We start from the raw sequence: 20,378 nt of genomic DNA, 5'->3' as shown, positions 1-20,378 counted from the left end.
AAATGCTCATGCGTGAATCCCAGATCCTATGAATATGTCATTTTCTAAGTTAAAAGTAAGCTTTCAAGTGTGATTGCATTAAGAACTTTAAGATTTGGGAGTAACCAATATCTTTGGCAATAGCCTAGATTGATTGTGGGTTCCCATGGCACCCCTTTTGCCAATAATTTGTTTAGATGAAACCCATTAACCAGATCTGGAGGCTTCATTTGATTGACAAGAAATGTTCATCTGCAGCTACATTTCCCCATCATTTGGTGAGTCAATTTAGATCACCTTCATATATGTATATGTCAGGAAGTTTCTGCTGTATTAGGTTTCCATACAACCCCTCAAATGTCTCTTAGTTTTCACTATCCCTCATCATATTCCCCACCACCACTATCTCCACCATTGTTTAACCCTCCCATTCCAGTCCTCCTCATGCAGCCATAACTATTTTTGTACTTCCCTTACTGGTATGATTCATTCAGATTGCCCCAGTTCCTTACTCTGATCCTAGCCTTTTTGGTTACATGAGTGGTAGCATGTTTATAGAAGACTCAGCAGCTGATATTCACATATAAGTGAATACATACCATGTCTGCCTTTGGGATTTGGACTACCTCACTCTGAATGACTTTTCTCAGTTACAACCATTTATCAGTGAATTTCAAGATTCCATTTTTCCGAACAACTGAATAATATTCATTGTGTAAATGCACCATGTTTTTTTTATCTATTCATCCATTGATATATTTCTAATCTGTTTTTAATTTCTGTTTATTACAAACGGAGCAGCAAAAGGCTCTATTGCTATAAACAATGCCTACATAATTCACTGAACAATGAAAACTCAAGCTGGTGCCTACCTACAGTTTTTACCTCTACTGGCTAGTTAGGGCTCAGGTCTTAGAGGGTACCTAAGGAGAGTGGTAAACACAAACTCAGCACATAACTTTCAATCTACAATGGTAACCTGAATAAAGATGCGCTCATGCAACAGATGTACAAAGTTTGTGGGAGTAACCAACCAAATGGATCAAAGACTTCAACATAAAACCAACTGAGTACCATAGAAGAGAAAGTGGGAAGTACACTTGAACATATTAGCATAGGAGACCACTTCCTAAATATAACACCAATAGCACAGACACCGAGACCAACAATTAAAGATGGGACCTCCAGAAACTGAGAAGCTTCTGTAAAGCAAAGGACACAGTCAAGAAGACAAAAGAAGCCTACAGAATGGGAAAAGATCTTCACCAACCCCACATCAGACAGAGGACTGATATCCAAAATATACAAAGAACTCAAGAAATTTAATATCAAATGGACTAATAGTCCAATAAAAAATGAGGTACAAACCTAAAAAGAGAACTCTCAAAAGATGAATCTCACATGGCTGAAAGATGCTTAAGGAAATGCTCAACATCCTTACCCATCACAGAAATGCAAATCAAAACAACTTTGAGATTCTATCTTACACCTGTCAGAATGACCAAGATCAAAAACACTGATGAGAACTTCTGCTGGAGAGGATGTAGGGTAAAGGGAACACTCCTCCATTGCTGGTGGGAGTCCAAACTTGTACGGCTGACTCTGGAAATCAGTGTGGCAATTTCTTAGAAAATTAGGAAACAGCCTACCTCAAGACGCAGCAATATCACTTTTGGGTACATGCCCAAAGGATGCTCAATCATACCACAAGAACATGTGCCAAATTATATTCATAGCAGCATTATTCATAATAGCCAGAAATTGGAAACAGTGTAGATGCCCTTTAACCAAAGAATGGATAAAGAAAATGTGGTACATTTACACAATGAGCACTACTCAGCGGTAATAATAATAAAAACAACAACATCTTGGAAGTTGCAAGGAAATGAAAGGATATAGAGAAAAACATATTGAGTGAAGTAACCCAGACCCAAAAAAAACAAATATAATATGTGCTCACTCATAAGTTGCTTTTAGACATAAAGCAAAGGAAAACCAGCCTATAGTCCACAACCCCAGAGAACCTAGACAACAAAGAGGACCCTAAAAGAGACATACATAGATCTATATAAAAATCAGAAAAAGACAGGATCTCCTGAGTAAATTGGGAGCATGGGAGTCACAAGGAAAGGTAGAGAGGGAGAGGGGAGGAAGGCAGGGGAGTGAAGAAGAATGTGTAGCTCAATTAAAAAAATGATAATAAATCATTACATCGTATGCTTGACAGGCAGAATAGGAGGAGGACACATTCATTACCAGTCGATCTAGCCAATCAATGAGATCCAGGCTCAGTAAGAGACATTGCCTCAAAAATAAGGCAAAAAGATTGAAATAATGGTGGAAAACACACCGCATGTGACCCCTGCATACTCATATACACGTTCCCACACTCTAATGCATACATATTCACACACACACACACACACACACACACACGCAGAAAGAGAGAGAGAGAGAGAGAGAGAGAGAGAGAGAGAGAGAACACATATACAAACATACATACACAAAAGAGAATTGTGACTTTTTTTGGAAGACTCTCTGAATCCTAGAGGTCAGAAATGGTTGGTTTTAAATTATTTAAAACGTTCCTTTGTGCTGAGCGGTGGCTCAACAGTTAAGAGTGCCTGGTGCTCTTGCAGAGGATTCAGGTTAGTTTCCCACATTAGGTAGCTCAACCCTCTACAACTTCAGGAGACTCAAATACCTCTTATGGCCTCCATAGATATCTGCACACATGTGACATACACACATACACATATAAACACAAATAACAAGAAATCCTTTTAAATGTGTTGGTAGCTCTGTAATAAATGTCTACTCTTATAAATATGCAGTTAAAATAAAACATATATAACTATATATGCTTTTTATTATACCTTTATAAGTTGTAAATCTTCTGAATGTATTAAAATACAAGGAGAATTAAAAACTATTATTCTGGACAGTTCTACTTATGAGATTATTTACATCTAGATACTTTCTGATAATGATGTTCATATTGTTGTTGTCCAAAATCTTGTTTTGTTGAAAATGTCTCCCTTCTAAGAGATAGAATCTAATTTCTTATCAAAATAATAACTTGGCTCATAGATAAGCACTGATAAATGATAACTTACTTGTACTAATTGGCTGCAACTTCCTAATAATAATTTTCTATTTTGTTGTTTAAGTAATCTATGTTGTCTTAAGATTTTGTTTTTGTTACTCATATAACTTATAACAAAACTTAAAACATATTGACCATAGCTTTCTAGCTTATATCATTTTATTTCGTGATTTGACTTTAAATTTGACTTTAAAGACAACTTAGATTTTGTAAACACTACCTATTCTTAAACCATTTTCTCAGGCAATTAGATCATAAATCTTTGAAGTCAGGCTCAGAGAGTATTATATTAAAAATAAATTTTCTAGGTCTCTCGTTTGTCCCAAGGTGAATAGTTCTCTGAGGTTTTATGACCCAGTCAGTGCTAATTTCTGTGAACAAAAAATCTTCCTCCCAGCTTAAGAACTCATATCACGTGACTTGGCTTTAATCAAAATCACGACTATCCACTAATTTTGTACTCAGTCTAGATCCAGTTAGTGACACAAAAGAACTCCTATTAACTCAGTCCCCTCAATCAAGTCATTTTCAAAGATGGTGCTCATTGGCACAGTTATTATATGAGGGTCATAATGTTCTCCCTTCTTTTGTATTCATCTAACTTCTAAAATAAAACTAAGACACAGTTCAAAATGAGTATGCTAGGGACTGAAGAGATAACTCAGCTGTGAAAGGGCTTGTCATGCGAGCTGGTTAGATTTTTGTCAACTTGACACAAATTAGAGTCATCTAGAAAGAGGAAATTTCAGTTGAGAAAACATGTCCCTCAGACTGACCTGTCGGCAAGTCTATAGGACAATTGTTTTGATTGATGTACGGAGAGGAGCTCAGTCTATTGTGCAGAGCGCCACATGCAGGCGGGGGTCTTAGGTTTTAATTAAATAAGTAAATAAATAAAGCCAGTAAGCAGCACTCTTCTCCAGTCTCTGCTTCAGTTCCTGCCTATAGACAAGAGTCCCAGGTAACCTCGGGTGCATGGGGGGATGGGAGGGTTGTTGGAAGGGGAGAGGGTTAGAGAGAAGGGACAGGGGAGGAATGGGGAAAACTTGGGGGACTGGGATGGGGGGGAGGGAGGAAGGATGGATATGGGATCAGGGAAGAATATATCTCAACTAAGGGAGTCAGTTTAGGGTTTACAAGAGACTTGATTATAAATGGGATCCCAGGTCCAAGGAGAGATCCCCAGACTATTCTCTGGACAGAGGAGAGGGTGCCTAAACCGGCCTAGGCCCATAACCATACTGATGAATATTTTGCTTATCATCATAGAACCTTCATCTGGCGATGGATGGAGATAGAGACGGAGACCCACATTGGAACACTGGACTTAACTCCCTAGGCCCAAACGAGAAGCAGAAGGAAAGAGAACGTGAGCAAAGAAGGCAAGACCAGAGGGAACCTTCATCCGACGATGGATGGCGATACAGACGGAGACCCACATTGGAGCACCGGACTGAGCCCCCAAAGGTCCAAATGAGGAGCAGAAAGAGGAAGAACATGAAAAAGGAAATCAGGACCGCGAGGGGTGCGATAACCCACTGATACAAGGGGACGGATCTAATGAGAGTTCACCAAGGCCTGTTGGACTGGGACTGAACGAGGACGTGATCCAACCAGATTCTCTGAATGTGGTTGGCCCGGAGTCTTTCTGAAAAGCCATTGACAATGACACTGGGACTTGTTTCCTCTGCATATACTGGATTTTTTGGGATCCAGTCTGTTTGGATACTCACCTGCCTGGACCTGGAGGGAGGGGGGAGGAACTTGAACTACCCGCAGGGCAGGAAACCTTGACTGCTCTTAGGGATGGAGAGGGAGGAGGAGAGGGAGGAGGGGGAGTGGGAGGGTGTTGGGAGGGGGGCGGAAATGGAAACTTTTATAATTTAATAAACTTTGAAAAAAAAATTTCTGCTCGAGTTCCTTTCCCAAGTGCCTTCACTTATGTAAGAAATGAAAACCACGAACCCTTCCCTACCCAAGTTGCATTAAGCCATAGTGTTTAGCACAGCAATAGAAAACAAACTAGAACACAGATCATGATTGGCAACTTGTATTTAGATGTGCAGCACTCTCGTGCGGTTTTTATCTATATTCCCAGTGCTGGGGAGGTAGAGAAAGGAGGATTCCAGAAAGAAGCTGGCCAACCCGGCTAGGCAACTGGTGACCACCCGGTTCAGTGGAGACTGTCTCAAAAACTAAGGTGGACAGTTAGTTATAGAAATACATCTGACCTTAGCCTTCAGCCTCCACATGCACATGTATGCACACACGTACTCTCTCACTTACACATAGACATGAATGTGTACATACAGCATACCCAATGTGTATATACTTATATTTGGTTTTATGTTTCATTTGAGACAGGATCTTAAGTAGTCTATGCTTGCCTTAAACTTGATATGTACCCGCAGATGATCTGAAACCTTTTATTCCTCCTGCTTCTCTCCCCCAGGTGCTAGGAATAGACTTGTACACCACCACATTCAGTAAAATATGAATATATTTAATAGTAATCTTCTTGTTTATTTGTCAATTTTTTTTTCTTTTTTTTCCTTTGTTTTTTTTTCTTTTTTTTTTTTTATTAATAATTAAATTCATAGTTTCCATTTCCACCCCCCCTCCCAACACCCTCCCACTCCCCCTACTCCCCCTCCTCCTCCCTCTTCGTCCCCCAGGGCAGTCAGGGTTTCCTGCCCTGTGGGAAGTTCCAGTTCCTTCCCCCTCCCTCCAGGTCCAGGAAGGTGAGTGTCCAAACAGACTGGATCCCCAAAATCCATTATATGTAGAGGAAACAGGTCCCAGTGTCAAAGTCAATGGCTTTTCAGAAAGACTTCGGGTCAGCCACAGTCAGAGAATCCAGCCAAATTCGGAGAGTCTGGTTAGATCACGTCCTCTTTCAGTCCCAGTCCAACTGGCCTTGGTAAACTCTCATCAGATCCGTTCCCTTGTATCAGTGGGTGATGGCATCCCTCGCAGTACTGAATTCGTTTTTCATGTTCTTCCTCCTTCTGCTCCTCATTTGGACCTCGGGGGGCTCAGTCCCGTGCTGCAATGTGGGTTTCCGACTGTATCGCCGTCCTTCATCAGATGCAGGATCTGGGACTCTTGTCTATTTCCTACCTCCTGGTGGATAGCTAAATAATCTTCATCAGGTTCATCTTCTTATTTAGCTTCTCTAGGATCACGAATAATAGGCTCAAAGACCTTTAATTATGGTTAGAATCCACTTATGAGTGAATACATACCGTGTTCCTCTTTTTGGGTCTGGCTTACCTCACTCAGTAAAGCGTTTTCTATTTCCATCCATTTGCATGCAAAATTCAAGATGTCATTGTTTTTTACCGCTGAGTAAAACTCTAATGTGTATATGTTCCACACCTTTTTTAACCATTCTTCTATTGAGGGGCACCTAGGCTGTTTCCAGGTTCTGGCTATTACAAATAGTGCTGCTATGAACAAAGTAGAACAAATGCTTTTGTAGTATGATCGGGAATCTTTAGGGTATATTCCCAAGAGTGGAATTGCTGGGTCGTGAGGGAGGTTGACTCCCAGTTTCCTGAGAAACCGCCACACTGATTTCCACAGTGGCTGCACGAGTTTGCATTCCCACCAACAATGGATGAGTGTTCCCCTCACCCCACATCCTCTCCAGCATAGGCTATCATTGGTGTTTTTGACTTTAGCTATTCTGACAGGTGTAAGATGGTATCTCAAAGTGGTTTTGATTTGCATTTCCCTGATCGCTAAGGAGGTTGAGCATGACCTTAAGTGTCTTCTGGCCATTCGAAGTTCATCTGTTGTGAATTCTCTGTTAAGTTCAGTACCCCATTTTTTAATTGGATTAATTAGAGTTTTAGTGCCTAGTTTCTTGAGTTCTTTGTATATTTTGGAGATCAGACCTTTGTCTGATGAGGGGTTGGTGAAGATCTTCTCCCAGTCAGAAGGCAGCCTTTTTGTCCTACTGACAGTGTCCTTTGCTTTACAGAAGCTTCCCAGTTTCAGTAGATCCCATTTATTCATTGTTTCTCTTATTGTCTGTGCTGCTGGGGTCCTGCTTAGGAAGAGGCCTCCTGTGCCTAAATCTTGTAGACTATTTCCCACTTTCTCTTCTATCAGGTTCAAAGTGGACGGATTAATGTTGATGTCTTTAATCCATTTGGACTTGATTTTTGTGCATGGTGATAGATATGGATCTACTTTCATTTTTTTACAGGTTGACATCCAGTTATGCCAGCAAAATTTGTTAAAGATGCTGTCCTTCTTCCATTGTATACCTTTAGCTCCCTTGTCGAAAATTAGGTGTTCATAAGTTTGTGGGTTAATATCTGGGTCTTCTATTCGATTCCATAGGTCGACTTCTCTGTTCTTATGCCAATACCAAGCTGTTTTCAATACTGTAGCTCTATAATAGAGTTTGAAGTCAGGGATGGTAATGCCTCCAGAAGTTCTTTTATTATATAAGATTGTTTTGGCTATCCTGGGTTTTTTGTTTTGCCATATAAACTTGATTATTGTTCTCTCAAGGTCTGTGAAGAAGTTTGATGGGATTTTGATGGGGATTGCATTGAATCTATAGATTGCTTTTGGTAGAATTGCCATTTTTACTATGTTGATTCTCCCAATCCAAGAGCAGGGGAGGTCTTTCCATTTTCTGGTATCCTCCTCAATTTCTTTCTTCAAAGACTTAAAGTTTTTGTCAAATAGGTCTTTCACTTCCTTGGTTAGAGTAACCCCAAGATATTTTATGCTATTTGTGGCTATCATGAAAGGTGATGCTTCTCTGATTTCCCTCTCTGCTTCTTTATCCTTTGTGTATAGGAGGGCCACTGATTTTTTGGAGTTGATCTTGTATCCTGCCACGTTACTAAAGGTGTTTATCAGCTGTAGGAGTTCTTTGGTAGAGTTTTTGGGGTCACTTATGTAAACTATCATATCGTCAGCAAATAACGAAAGTTTAACTTCATCCTTTCCAATTCGAATCCCCTTGATCTCCTTATGTTGTCTTATTGCTATTGCTAGAACTTCAAGCACTATATTGAAGAGGTATGGAGAGAGTGGACAGCCTTGTCGCGTTCCTGATTTTAGTGGAAAGGCTTTGAGTTTCTCTCCATTCAGTTTGATGTTAGCTGTCGGCTTGCTGTATATTGCTTTTATTATATTTAGGTATGATCCTTGTATCCCCAGTCTCTCCAACACCTTTATCATAAATGGGTGTTGAATTTTGTCAAATGCTTTTTCAGCATCTAGTGAGATGATCATATGGTTTTTTTCTTTCAGTTTATTTATATGATGGATTACATTGATAGATTTGCGTATGTTGAACCAGCCCTGCATCTCTGGAATGAAGCCGACTTGATCATAATGGATAATTTTTCTAATGTGCTCTTGGATTCGGTTTGCCAGTATTTTATTGAGAATTTTCGCGTCGATGTTCATGAGTGAGATTGGCCTGTAATTCTCTTTCTTGGTTGTGTCTTTGTGTGGTTTTGGAATTAGGGTAACTGTAGCTTCATAAAAGGAGTTAGGCAATGACTCTTCTGTTTCTATATTGTGGAATACGTTAAGGAGTATAGGTATTAGCTCTTCCTGGAAGTTCTGGTAGAATTCTGCATTGAAACCATCTGGTCCTGGGCTTTTTTTGGTAGGGAGATTTTTGATAACAGCTTCTAATTCTTCGCGACTAACAGGTCTATTTAGGTTGTTCACCTGTTCTTGGTTCAACTTTGGTATATGGTACTTATCTAAAAAAATGTCCATTTCTTTTACATTTTCCAACTTTGTGGCATATAAACTTTCATAGTAAGATCTAATGATTCTCTGAATTTCCACTGTGTCTGTGGTTATGTCCCCCTTTTCATTTCTGATCTTATTAATTTGCATGTTCTCTCTCTGCCGTTTGATTAACTTGGCTAGGGGTTTGTCAATCTTGTTGATTTTCTCCAAGAACCAGCTTTTTGATTCATTGATTCTTTGGATTGTTTTCTCTGTTTCTATTTTGTTGATTTCAGCCCTCAGTTTGATTATTTCCAGTCTTCTAGACCTCCTGGGTGAATCAGCTTCTTTTTTTTCTAGATCTTTCAATTGTGCTGTTAATTCTCCAATGTGTGCTTTCTCCGCTTTCTTTAATTGGGCACTTAGTGCTATGAACTTTCCTCTTAGCACTGCTTTCATAGTGTCCCATAGGTTTGAGTATGTTGTGTCTTTGTTTTCATTAAATTCAAGGAAGAGTTTAATTTCTTTCTTTATTTCTTCCTTGACCCAGGGGTGATTTAGTAGTTGACTGTTCAGTTTCCATGAGTTTGTTGGCTTCCTGGGGGGAGCATTGTTGTTGAATTCTAATTTTAGTCCATGGTGATCTGACAAGACACAGGTAGTTACTAATATTTTTTTGTATCTGTGGAAGTTTACTTTGTTACCGAGTATGTGGTCAATTTTCGAGAAGGTTCCATGAGCTGCAGAGAAAAAGGTATATTCTTTCCTATTTGGGTGGAGTGTTCTATAGATGTCTGTTAAGTCCATTTGATTCAATACCTCCAATAGGTCTCTCAATTCTCTGTTTGGTTTCTGTCTGATTGACCTGTCCATTGGTGAGAGAGGAGTGTTGAAGTCTCCTACTATTAGTGTGTGTGGTTTGATGACCGCCTTGAGTTCTAGAAGAGTTTCTTTTACATATGTGGGTGCCTTTATATTAGGAGCATAGATATTCAGGATTGAGACTTCCTCCTGATGAATTGTTCCAGTTATGAGTATGAAATGTCCATCTCCATTTCTTCTGATTGATTTTAGTTTGAAGTCGATTTTGTTAGATATTAGAATGGCCACGCCCGCTTGTTTCTTAGGCCCATTTGCTTGGAAAACCTTTTCCCAACCCTTTACTCTGAGTAGGTGTCTGTCTTTGTGGTTGAGGTGTGTTTCTTGTAAACAGCAGAATGTTGGATCATGTTTTCGTATCCAATCTCTAAGTCTGTGCCTCTTTATAGGTGAATTGAGTCCATTGATATTAAGTGATATTAATGACCAGTGGTTGTTGACTCCGGTCATTTTTTTTTTTGTTAGGTAGTAGAGTATATGTGTTTTTCTTCTTTAATTTGTGCTTGTGAATGGTCGCTAGATGTTCGAGTTATTGTAGGCCGTGTTGGGAATGTTGGATTCCTTCGGTAGTGATTTTCCTTCTAATATTCTCTGTAAGGCTGGATTAGTAGCTACGTATTGCTTAAATTTGTTTTTATCCTGGAATATTTTGTTTTCTCCGTTGATAGTGAACAGTAGCTTGGCAGGGTATATTAGTCTGGGTTTGCATCCATGGTCTCTTAGTTTCTGCAGTACCTCTATCCAGGATCTTCTGGCTTTCATGGTTTCCATAGAGAAATCCGGTGTAAGCCTGATAGGTTTACCTTTATAAGTTACTTGACCTTTTTCCTTTGCAGCTCTTAAAATTTTTTCTTTAATATTTATGTTTTGTGTTTTGATTATTATATGACGCGGGGATGTTTTTTTCTGATCCAATCTATTCGGTGTTCTGTATGCTTCTTGAACCTTCATAGGAATATCGTTCTTTAGGTTGGGAAAGTTTTCTTCTATAATTTTGTTGAATATATTTTCTGGGCCTTTGATCTGCAGTTCTTCTCCTTCTTCAATCCCTATTATTCTTAGATTTGGTTTTTTTATTGTGTCCCAGATTTCCTGAATGTTTTGTGAAGAGAATTTGTTGGATTTGCCATTTTCTCTGACCAGAGCATTTATTTTCTCTATGGTATCTTCAGAATCTGAGATTCGTTCTTCTATCTCTTGTATTCTATTGGTTATGCTTGATTCTGTAGTCTCCGTTCGTTTACCTAGGTTTTCCATATCCAGCCGGTTCTCGTTTTGTGTTTTCTTCATTGCCTCCATTTCAGTTTTCAATTCTTGGACTGTTTCCTTTACTTGTTTGATTGTTTTTTCTTGGTTTCTCAGGGTATCACTCACGGATTTACTTATTTCTTCAAACTTTTTGTTATATTTCTCATCCATTTCTATACTCATTTCTTCAAACTTTTTGTTATACTTCTCGACCAGTTCCTTAAGGGAGTTATTCATATCCTGTTTAAGGGACTCTATTGCTTTCATAATGGCACTTTTTTCCACTTCATCTGGGTTAGAGTGTTCAAATCCTTCTGTTGTAGGGTCGTTGGGATCTGATATTTTCATGTTGTTTTTCAGATTGTTGGAGGAGGTCTTGCCTTGGCGTCTGCCCATCTCTTCGATCCAATGCTCTCTATTGGAGCTTCTGGTATCGGGTCAGGTTCCCTTGTTGGGCAGGGAGTTCACTGATAGAATGCCTACCTTTCCCCAGGCAGGGTATTGAAGCACAGGCACTCCCTCTTTCCGGGATGCCCCTACAGAGCAGGCCCAGTGTGCAAGGCAGCTGAACTGGGGAAATTTTATGGCCTCAGTGGGAGGGGAGAAATATAGAAATTTGTACCTGGATGGAAGCTGGGATGGCAGGCGGGAGAGCCTAGCAGTGTGGACACAGCACTGCAGGCTGACCTGGGAGTCTATGGGGTCGGGGAAAGTCCTAGCTCCCCCTCGCCGGGGCCGCTGCCGCGGGCCCGAATCAACTCACCACTCGGAAGGCCCTCTGGATGGAAGCTGGGATGCCTGGCGGGAAGCTAGCAGGGTGGAGCCAGCAGGGCAGGCTGACCTGGGAGTCTATGGGGTCGGGGAAAGTCCTAGCTCCCCCTCGCCGGGGCCCCTGCCGTGGCCCGAATCAACTCACCACTCGGAAGGCCCTCTGGATGGAAGCAGGAATGGCTGGCAGGAAGCTAGCAGGGTGGAGCCAGCAGGGCAGGCTGACCTGGGAGTCTATGGGGTCGGGGAAAGTCCTAGCTCCCCCTCGCCGGGGCCGCTGCCGTGGCCCGAATCAACTCACCACTCGGAAGGCCCTCTGGATGGAAGCTGGGATGCCTGGCGGGAAGCTAGCAGGGTGGAGCCAGCAGGGCAGGCTGACCTGGGGGTCTATGGGGTCGGGGAAAGTCCTAGCTCCCCCTCGCCGGGGCCGCTGCCGTGGCCCGAATCAACTCACCACTCGGAAGGCCCTCTGGATGGAAGCTGGGATGCCTGGCGGGAAGCTAGCAGGGTGGAGCCAGCAGGGCAGGCTGACCTGGGAGTCTATGGGGTCGGGGAAAGTCCTAGCTCCCCCTCGCCGGGGCCGCTGCCGTGGCCCGAATCAACTCACCACTCGGAAGGCCCTCCTATTTGTCAATTATGTTTTCTGTTTTACTAAGAATAACAGATAAATTCCTAGAATCCATATTTAACAATCGGTTCAGTAATTTAAATTCTTACCCACATGTGCTGTTTCCACTTAACATTTTGATGCCTCACAACTTACAACGGCCATACCAATTCCCATTAGTCAGGTTCTTGTTATGATTAGTCAGGACCTGATTGGGGCTCTTTCTTTCACCTCCACCTTTATGTAACTGGGAATATACATCCAAATTTTTGAATTTTTACTAAAGCAATTTTTTTCACATAATGGTGAAGATAAACTTTCCTTACCTCATTTCATACCGACTATCAACGTTTTAATCATGCACGATTATGATGAGCACCATGTTTATGTGTGTGAGAACTAGAAGCCAACACATTGAGACTGCAGGTACTTGGATCCTAATTTAATCCAACTCAGGTTCACGATCTTGCATGTGTTGACTTTATCCATCCATTCCCTCACCTTCCTATGAAAACCCTGCTGCCGACTCTGAAATTATTTCAGTTGTGTGGGGAGAATGTAGTAAAATTGCTCAACCCATTATCTAAATCATCCCACATCACAACTGAAAGTGTGCTGTAAGAACTGGATTAAGATGTAGGTCAGCACTCTGTAGTCAGGATTTTTAGAAGAATCTTGCCAGAGCCTGGCAAAATTGCTATTATTTATATAGACACTAATAAAACTACAATAACCAAAGATTTCATTGTTTACTGCAAACATTACATTTATGATAAGCAGCTGCATGAAGAGGGAGGTGCAGGAATAAATGTGTGGACAGACAGAGCTTGTTTTCAGTGCACTTTTGAGAGCCGAGTCAGCACCAGATAAGATTTAATTCAAGGTACGTGGCTTTAAAAGGGTCATAATTTCCAAATACTGACAGAAAAGTGAAGGAGGGAGAGAAAGTTGACTCAAATTATTATGTGTGGGGATGCTTTCTAGTGTTCATAACAGTACAGAAAAAAATAGAAAAAGGGAGAGGAGGCATGAGGATGTGGCTAGCTAGGGGGTTTTGAGCCTGCAGAATCCTGGCACTTGGAAGTTGGTTCCAAGGTACATGGCTTAGGCGTAAAAATAAGAAGACAGGAACTGAAGGTGCTGGCTTTTCTCAGTACAACCTTATATAACAGCTCCATTTATAGGTAAGTCTTACAGTCATAAGCAAAACCATAATCAATAAACACTTAAAGGGTGTTTCGTTTAACTGGATGTAGTCTTACAAGAATGTTTATGTGGAATACATTAGCTACAGGTTTTATCCTAAATCAAGTCACAGTTATTTATCCTCCCAGAGGAGCAATTAAAAGTTGTAGGGGGAGAGGATGTCATACTGGTGTAGGTACTGGTTCACTGCCCCATCAAGCAAATAACCTACACAGACAGACAGACAGATAGGCAGATACACACACACACACACACACACACACACACACACACACACTCACGACATAAAATTAGAAAGAGAACTAGGGATGAAGAAGGGATTTGGTGTGAGTGGAAGAGGATAAATGGGATAATGGATGGGAGGGATTTTTAGTCAAAGAAATTATGTGTATGAATTTATAAAAGAATAAATAAACACTTAAAAAGAAAAGCTACAGTTTGTCATTCTTTCCCCAGGAACAAGAGCACCATTTTCCAACTAAGTCAAGTTCGTTGACATCAATTTTAGATGTTACCATGACTATTATTCTCATTCCCTCTTACATTTTTTTCCAATTCTTTTAAATATAAATGAAAAGGAGAAGGCCTACAGCTGATAAACACTTTAAGCAACGTAAGTGGACACAAATTTAAGATATCTACAAGAATCAGTAGCCCCTCTCCTTTTCACCACATCCTGGCCCAAACTTCCAAGCAAACTCTCCTAATCCACCAAAGGTCAGGCAAGCTTCCTGAATCCATGGTAAGACTGCCCTCCCCTTGCCTGCCCATGCTCATCTAGTATAACCATAACCACTCTTCTTCTCCTCATCACCATGTCCCAGCCCAAACCTCTGGCCAACACCTCCTACTCCACCAGAGACCAGAACAGCATTCTGAAGTTCAGAGACAGGGTCATCCCCCTAAAAAAGTAAATGGAAGTCTCCTACTCTGCCAGAAGCTGGGCCAGCATCCTGAATCTCAGAGGATACCCAACCAGGTCAGAGGCCACACATTTACACAGTCAGAACCCCAGCTACTTAACTGAGCAGCAAACCTCTACTGGATCAGAAGTCATCTAAGCCATCTGAATTCCAGGCCTCAATCCTGGGCTGAGATCCTTTGCTTAACCACAGGCCACCCCAAACAGAACAGAAAGGAAAGAGAAATTAAGAAACAAAATGCCCATTCAACAAAGAAGAACCGAGAAATAGACACCCAGACTATAATTATTCTAAATCCAGATACCTAATCTTATCAGTCTGAAAACACAATCAAAACAAGTCCAAGCAATATGTCACCATCAGAATCCATCCATTCCACTATGGCAGGCCCTGAATATTCCAGCACATCTGAAGCACAAGAAAATGATCTTAAAAGCAACTTTATGATGATGATAGACCTATTAAAGAGAAAATAAATAAATCTCTTAAAGAAATTGAGGAAAAGATAATGAAAAAATTGGAGGAAATCAAGATATCACTTAAAGAATGTCAAGAATGTCACAAAAAATCACCCAGTTCAAGGAAATGAACAAAACTGATCAAGACCTGAAAATGGAGATAGAATAAAGAAAACACAGATTGAGGGAATTCTGTTAATGAAAAAATGTAAGTGAACAGGAACTACAGATGCAAGAGTCATGAACAGAATAAAAGAGATGGAAGAGAGAATCTCAGGCTTTAAAAATACAATAGATGAAATAGATTCAACAGTCAAAGTAAATATTAACTCTGAGAAACTCCTGACACAAAATGTCCAGGAAATCCAGGATACTGTGAGAAGACCAAACCTAAAAATTATGGGAACAAAAGAAGAAGAATAATGCTATCTCAGAGGCCCAGAAAATATTTTCAACAAAAGAATATAAGAAACTTTTCTAAAAGGAGATCCTTGTCAAAGTACAAGAAGCGTATAGAACATCGAAAAGATTGGATCAGAAAAGAAAGACCCCTTATTATATAAAAACCTGCATTGGTCTGCACCAGGTTTTCTGCATATACATTATAGCTGTTAGCTTGGAGATTTGTGGGACTCCTAAGAGTAAGGAGTGAATACATCTGTGACTCTTTTGCCTGCTTTTGTGACTGTTTTCCTCCTATTGTGTTTTCTTGATGTATTGTGTCTTGTTTTGTTCTGTTTGGCTATTATCTCTTGGAGGCCTTCTCTTCTCTGAAGATGAAATGAAGGTAGAGTGGATCTGGGGGAGAAAGGCAGTTGCAGTGAGCTGGGAGGAAAAGAGGGAGGGAAAACTGATTTGGATGCTTTGCATAAGAGAAGAATCTGTTTTCAGTGAAAACAAAGATTATTAAAATTTAAAAAGGACAATTCTCAGTTTGGAAAAATCAAATGACTTAGAAACACTTAAAGAAATTTTACACATCCCTCACCATCAGGGAAATTAAAATCAAAACTGCTATGAGATTCCATCTTTCACCTATCAGAATGACTCTGGTCAATAGTACAAGCAACAGCTCAAGCAGGCAAGGATGTGGAGCAATTCCACTGCTGGTGGGATTGCAAATTTGTGTAACTACTATGCACATCAATATGGCAGTTCCTCAGGAAGACAGAAATGGATCTTCTTAAAGACCCAGCTCTACCACTCTTGGACATATGCCGAAAGGACACTTTATCCTATCACAAGGACACATGCTCAACCATGGTCATTGCTGTTCTATTCAGCATAATTAACAATTAGAACAACCTAGATGCCCCTCAACAGAAGAATGGATAAAAAAAAGGTAGTAAATTTACAAATGGAGGACCACTCAGCTCTTAAAATAATGTCATTATGAAATTTGAAGGTAAATGGATGCAGCTAGGAAAGAATCATTCTGAGTGAGGTATAACAGATCCAGAGAGATAAATATGCCATGTATTCACTCACATTAAAATATTGCCATTAAATAGATGATAACCAAGTGACAATCCATAGACCTAGTGAGGTGAGGCATAGATGAAGAGACTAGTGAGGACACATGGGTCTTCCTGGGAGGGGTAAATAGAATAGATGGATGGACTGGAGGCCAAGGGGAATGGGAGGATGGGGTGAGATAGGGAAAGGGAGATGAGATGGAGGAAGAGAATGAGGGCAGAGACAGCTAGAAATGAAAGACATTTGAGAGGCAGTATAGAAACCCAGTGCAGCAGAAACTTTCTATAATATAAAGATGAGCCTATGTCTCCAAATAATGAGAGAGACAGAATCCCAACTGGATATCTGTTATCAAATGAAGTTTTGAATACCAGTATTGAGTTTCATACAATTGAAGTGTTGGCCAACAGGGTCCCATGGAAATTCACAACCCAGACTTTTGACAAGATAATAGGTTGTTCTCCACAAACGGTCAGCAAGGCCCTATTTCTAAAGACAACAACCACACAACTCATTGAACATGGAAATGACTAGCTGGTGGCCTACATGAAAACTTCACCCCATTGTTCTAGTGTCTAGTACATGGGAAGGTACTCTGTAGGCTACCAAAACAAAAACATAAACATCAAAACAACCACAGAAACCTTGATCTACAGTCTGTCCTGCCTGCAAAATATGCTAGGGCAATAGTGACACAAAGCATGTAGGAGTAACCAACCTATGTCTGAATTGACATAAGGCCCATTCCATGAGACAGCACCCATACCTGGCACTGTTTGGGTAACCAGGAACTAGAGACTAGATAACCCAGAGACCTAGGGTAAAACCAAATACTATTGGTCTAAGAAAAAATAAGAAACAATACTTTTTAAACTAGCTGGTGATTAAATAATAGAATCATGGCCAACTATACCTCAAAATAGAAATATAAGAAAAAGGAGAGAGAGTGGCACAAAGGGAATATATATATATACATATATATATATATGCATACATCATATTTATTATATAAATAATATATATATATACTCTCAAAAATGGTCTCTATGAGATTTGTTCAGTGTAGCACAACGCCTGCTCTACGTGCTTCATGCTATGGTACTGTTCACAAGTCGGGCAAGAGCCTGGAGATTAAAACACACACACACAGAGACACGGATAACGTCAAGAATTTCCCAAGAATGCCTTTTTTACTGTGGTCCAGGGAAGCTTATACATGGCCTCTTTGACTAATGGCCACACCCTAACTCTCAGCTGCAAGCCCACCAAAAAGCACTCCCCTGCCATCAGGAACTCCTGGGTTTTCAGAGCAGCTGCAAAACAATTTGTTTGTTCAGAGCAGCTGCAAGAATAGAAAAGCAAGTTGTTTTCTCCGGCAGGCAGAAGGTCACAGAAAATTCAGGGTCTGGGGATCCACAGTCCCCAACAGTTTGGGAAAATATAATGAAGAAAAGCATATTGTGCATGATACACATATATACAAACAATAAGTACCATCTTGTTTCTATGCATACACACAAAATAGAATATAGCAACAGACTACAATAATATATTAAGTATATAACAGCACTTACAAGATGGACTTCAAGTGTTCAAAATTGTTTCCTGAGAAACAGCTTTAAAGGAGGAGTGAGAAAGTTGTTTACCACCTTGCTCTCCACACATCTTCATTATCTGTAGCCTTTAAAGGAAAAACTTAAGCCATGTACTTGTGCAATTGAAACAAAACGAAAATTCTTTACCCCGAGATGAACAGATAGAAAATGGAATGGGTCAGGATCAAGGGTTAATATCTAGCCATCAACAAAACCCCCAGTGTTTCTCTTGCCAACTGTAGTTTTAGAAAGTAAATGCCAGGATCTGGGAAAAATCAGTACCTCAAACAAAGGATTAAATTAAACATTAACATGATCATGATGGCCAAGACAGGATTAGCATCCTATGAGAGAACCATCGGGAACAAGCAGGAACTGAATCCAGCGTTCTTTGGAAAGTTAGCCCCTAACAAAGAAATCTTTTCCTGCCCTTACAGTTCCACGTTTAAATGAGCAGATGACCAGCTTCCAACAGGGCCTTTCCCCCAGTCACTAGCATGTTAAGAACAGCAGCTTAAGAGTCCAAAATAAAATTCCATTGGACTAGGATAATTTATCGTGATAGGAAGTTTTAAAGGAATCAAGTTGTTTTGTGCACCCTTGAAAATTGTCAATAAAACAATGTCTCTGAAAGAACTAACGTTGCAGCTCCTATTGTGAGGAAGTGTTTAGATCTGACTCTCTTTGATCCTCTAATTTAGCAACTGTTTGATGATAGTACCATCCAATCAAAGGCCCGTTAGGAAACAAGATGATGTTTCGTCCTCCCTGGGGTTCTAGTTTCACTACAGTCCTCTAAAATATCCCAAAGAATTCTGCAGTAACAAAACAGAGATGGATCCCAGTAGCAGAAAGCCCTGCTGTTTGCTGTAGACATAAGGATTGTCACGGATTCAGGGAAGTGAAATGTATTCCAACCAACCTGATGACAGCATGACAAGTTTTTATAATGACGCAACAGTTTAGAAACCAAAGTGAAAATTGATGGACAAAACTGCTTTGGAAATAGGCCAGGTAGTCTTAATATTGATCACAGCTGTATGGGATCAATCCTGATTCAAAATACAAGGTTTTGCACTTGCCTTAAAGGTGATAAAAGCTTTCACGGAGCACCATAATGATGGAATATCTGATATTTGTTTCTTTTTGTCCAATTCAGATTTATTCACTTAACTATAATTTATTGAGGACCTTGCATATGTATGGCACAATCCAAGGAAGATGCAGTCCCTCACTTTTAAAATATTAATGCTCAATTAAGAGTTACATTCTTTATATTTTATCTTCCACCATGTGTTTACAATATTAATATGTGCTAGATCCTGGGAGTGATAAGAATGAATTTGGCAAGTAACCACCAATAACTTCCAGTCAAAATTTAAAGATAAAATATAGAAACACAGTGTTCAATAACTGAAGTCAGAACAAATGGTTCAAGGACCTCAGAAAATAAGACAACTAAATCCAGGAGGGCATCCTAAGAGATCTCATACCGAGTTTCTTTACTACTTTCCGTCCGAAGCAATAGTTCTTCACCTGGAGCTAGAAACATGTAGTCAAAGAATAGAACCTACACTGTGTAAGGGGTTGTGAAAGATACTGAGAATACAGGTTAAAAAAATACCAACATCTTAAGGAAGCAAATTAATGATGACAATATTCTAACGAAGAACATTTGGAGCACACAGAAGGAAACACCCACTGCTACATGAGCCATTACAGAAGATTTGAAGGCTGACAAACAGCTCTCTGTCGGTGATAATAGAGGACAGGAAACTCCAGGAGGACTTGGAATTGCAGTCGCAGTAAACTGTACTGTGGTAAGAGCCAAGAGTTAATACGGCTCGCGTGTGAATTAATAAAGGAGAAGAGAAAGAAATTGAATAGACTGACCAATTAGAGAAGGGCTTTGTGTGAAAGACTAAGAATTTCAGAGATGTCAGCTAAATGGGGGGTGGAACTGAAAGACTGACGGTTTCTCATTCATTAATCTGTTTTCTTGCAAACTTCTTTATTAGTAGAACGGAAGGAAACTTCTGCAGTTAGAAGACATAGCAATGTTTGCAGTATTTGAGAGTTAAAGAGATGAGAGTTTCTTTGTTTTTGGTGTTGTTTTCTTTTGTGTTCACACAGAGTCTCACTATGTGTCCCTGGATTGCCTAGAATTTACTCTGTAGACAAGACTGACCTTGAATGAGTAGCGGTCCACCTGCTTCTCTGCCACCCAAGGGCTGGGTTTTAAAGTATGCACTACCATTCCCAGCAAAGCCAAGATTTTTTAAAGTTAGAGAAGTGACAACTGAGATAAAGGATCAAGATGATGAACAGAGTTTGATGATAGAATAAACAAGAATTGGCAGATTATTGGTAATGTTTAAGGGGAAGGGAGCTTTATATGATAGCTAAAAAGAAAAGTAAGTT

The 20,378-nt window shown here is 40.2% G+C and overlaps 1 protein-coding gene across 4 annotated transcripts in view; it reads right to left on the bottom strand.

The window, feature by feature from the left end:
* The window catches only part of Wdr49 (WD repeat domain 49), a 128,011-nt gene that overhangs the window by 71,355 nt on the left and 36,278 nt on the right, over window positions 1-20,378 (bottom strand). The window lies entirely within an intron of this gene.

The sequence above is a fragment of the Myodes glareolus genome, chromosome 20 (genome assembly GCF_982192425.1).
Source record: "Myodes glareolus chromosome 20, mMyoGla1.1, whole genome shotgun sequence".
In the NCBI taxonomy this organism is placed as follows: Eukaryota; Metazoa; Chordata; class Mammalia; order Rodentia; family Cricetidae; genus Myodes; species Myodes glareolus.
The sequence above is the reverse complement of the archived record's forward strand: the minus strand, read 5'-3'. Positions and strand labels throughout refer to the sequence as shown.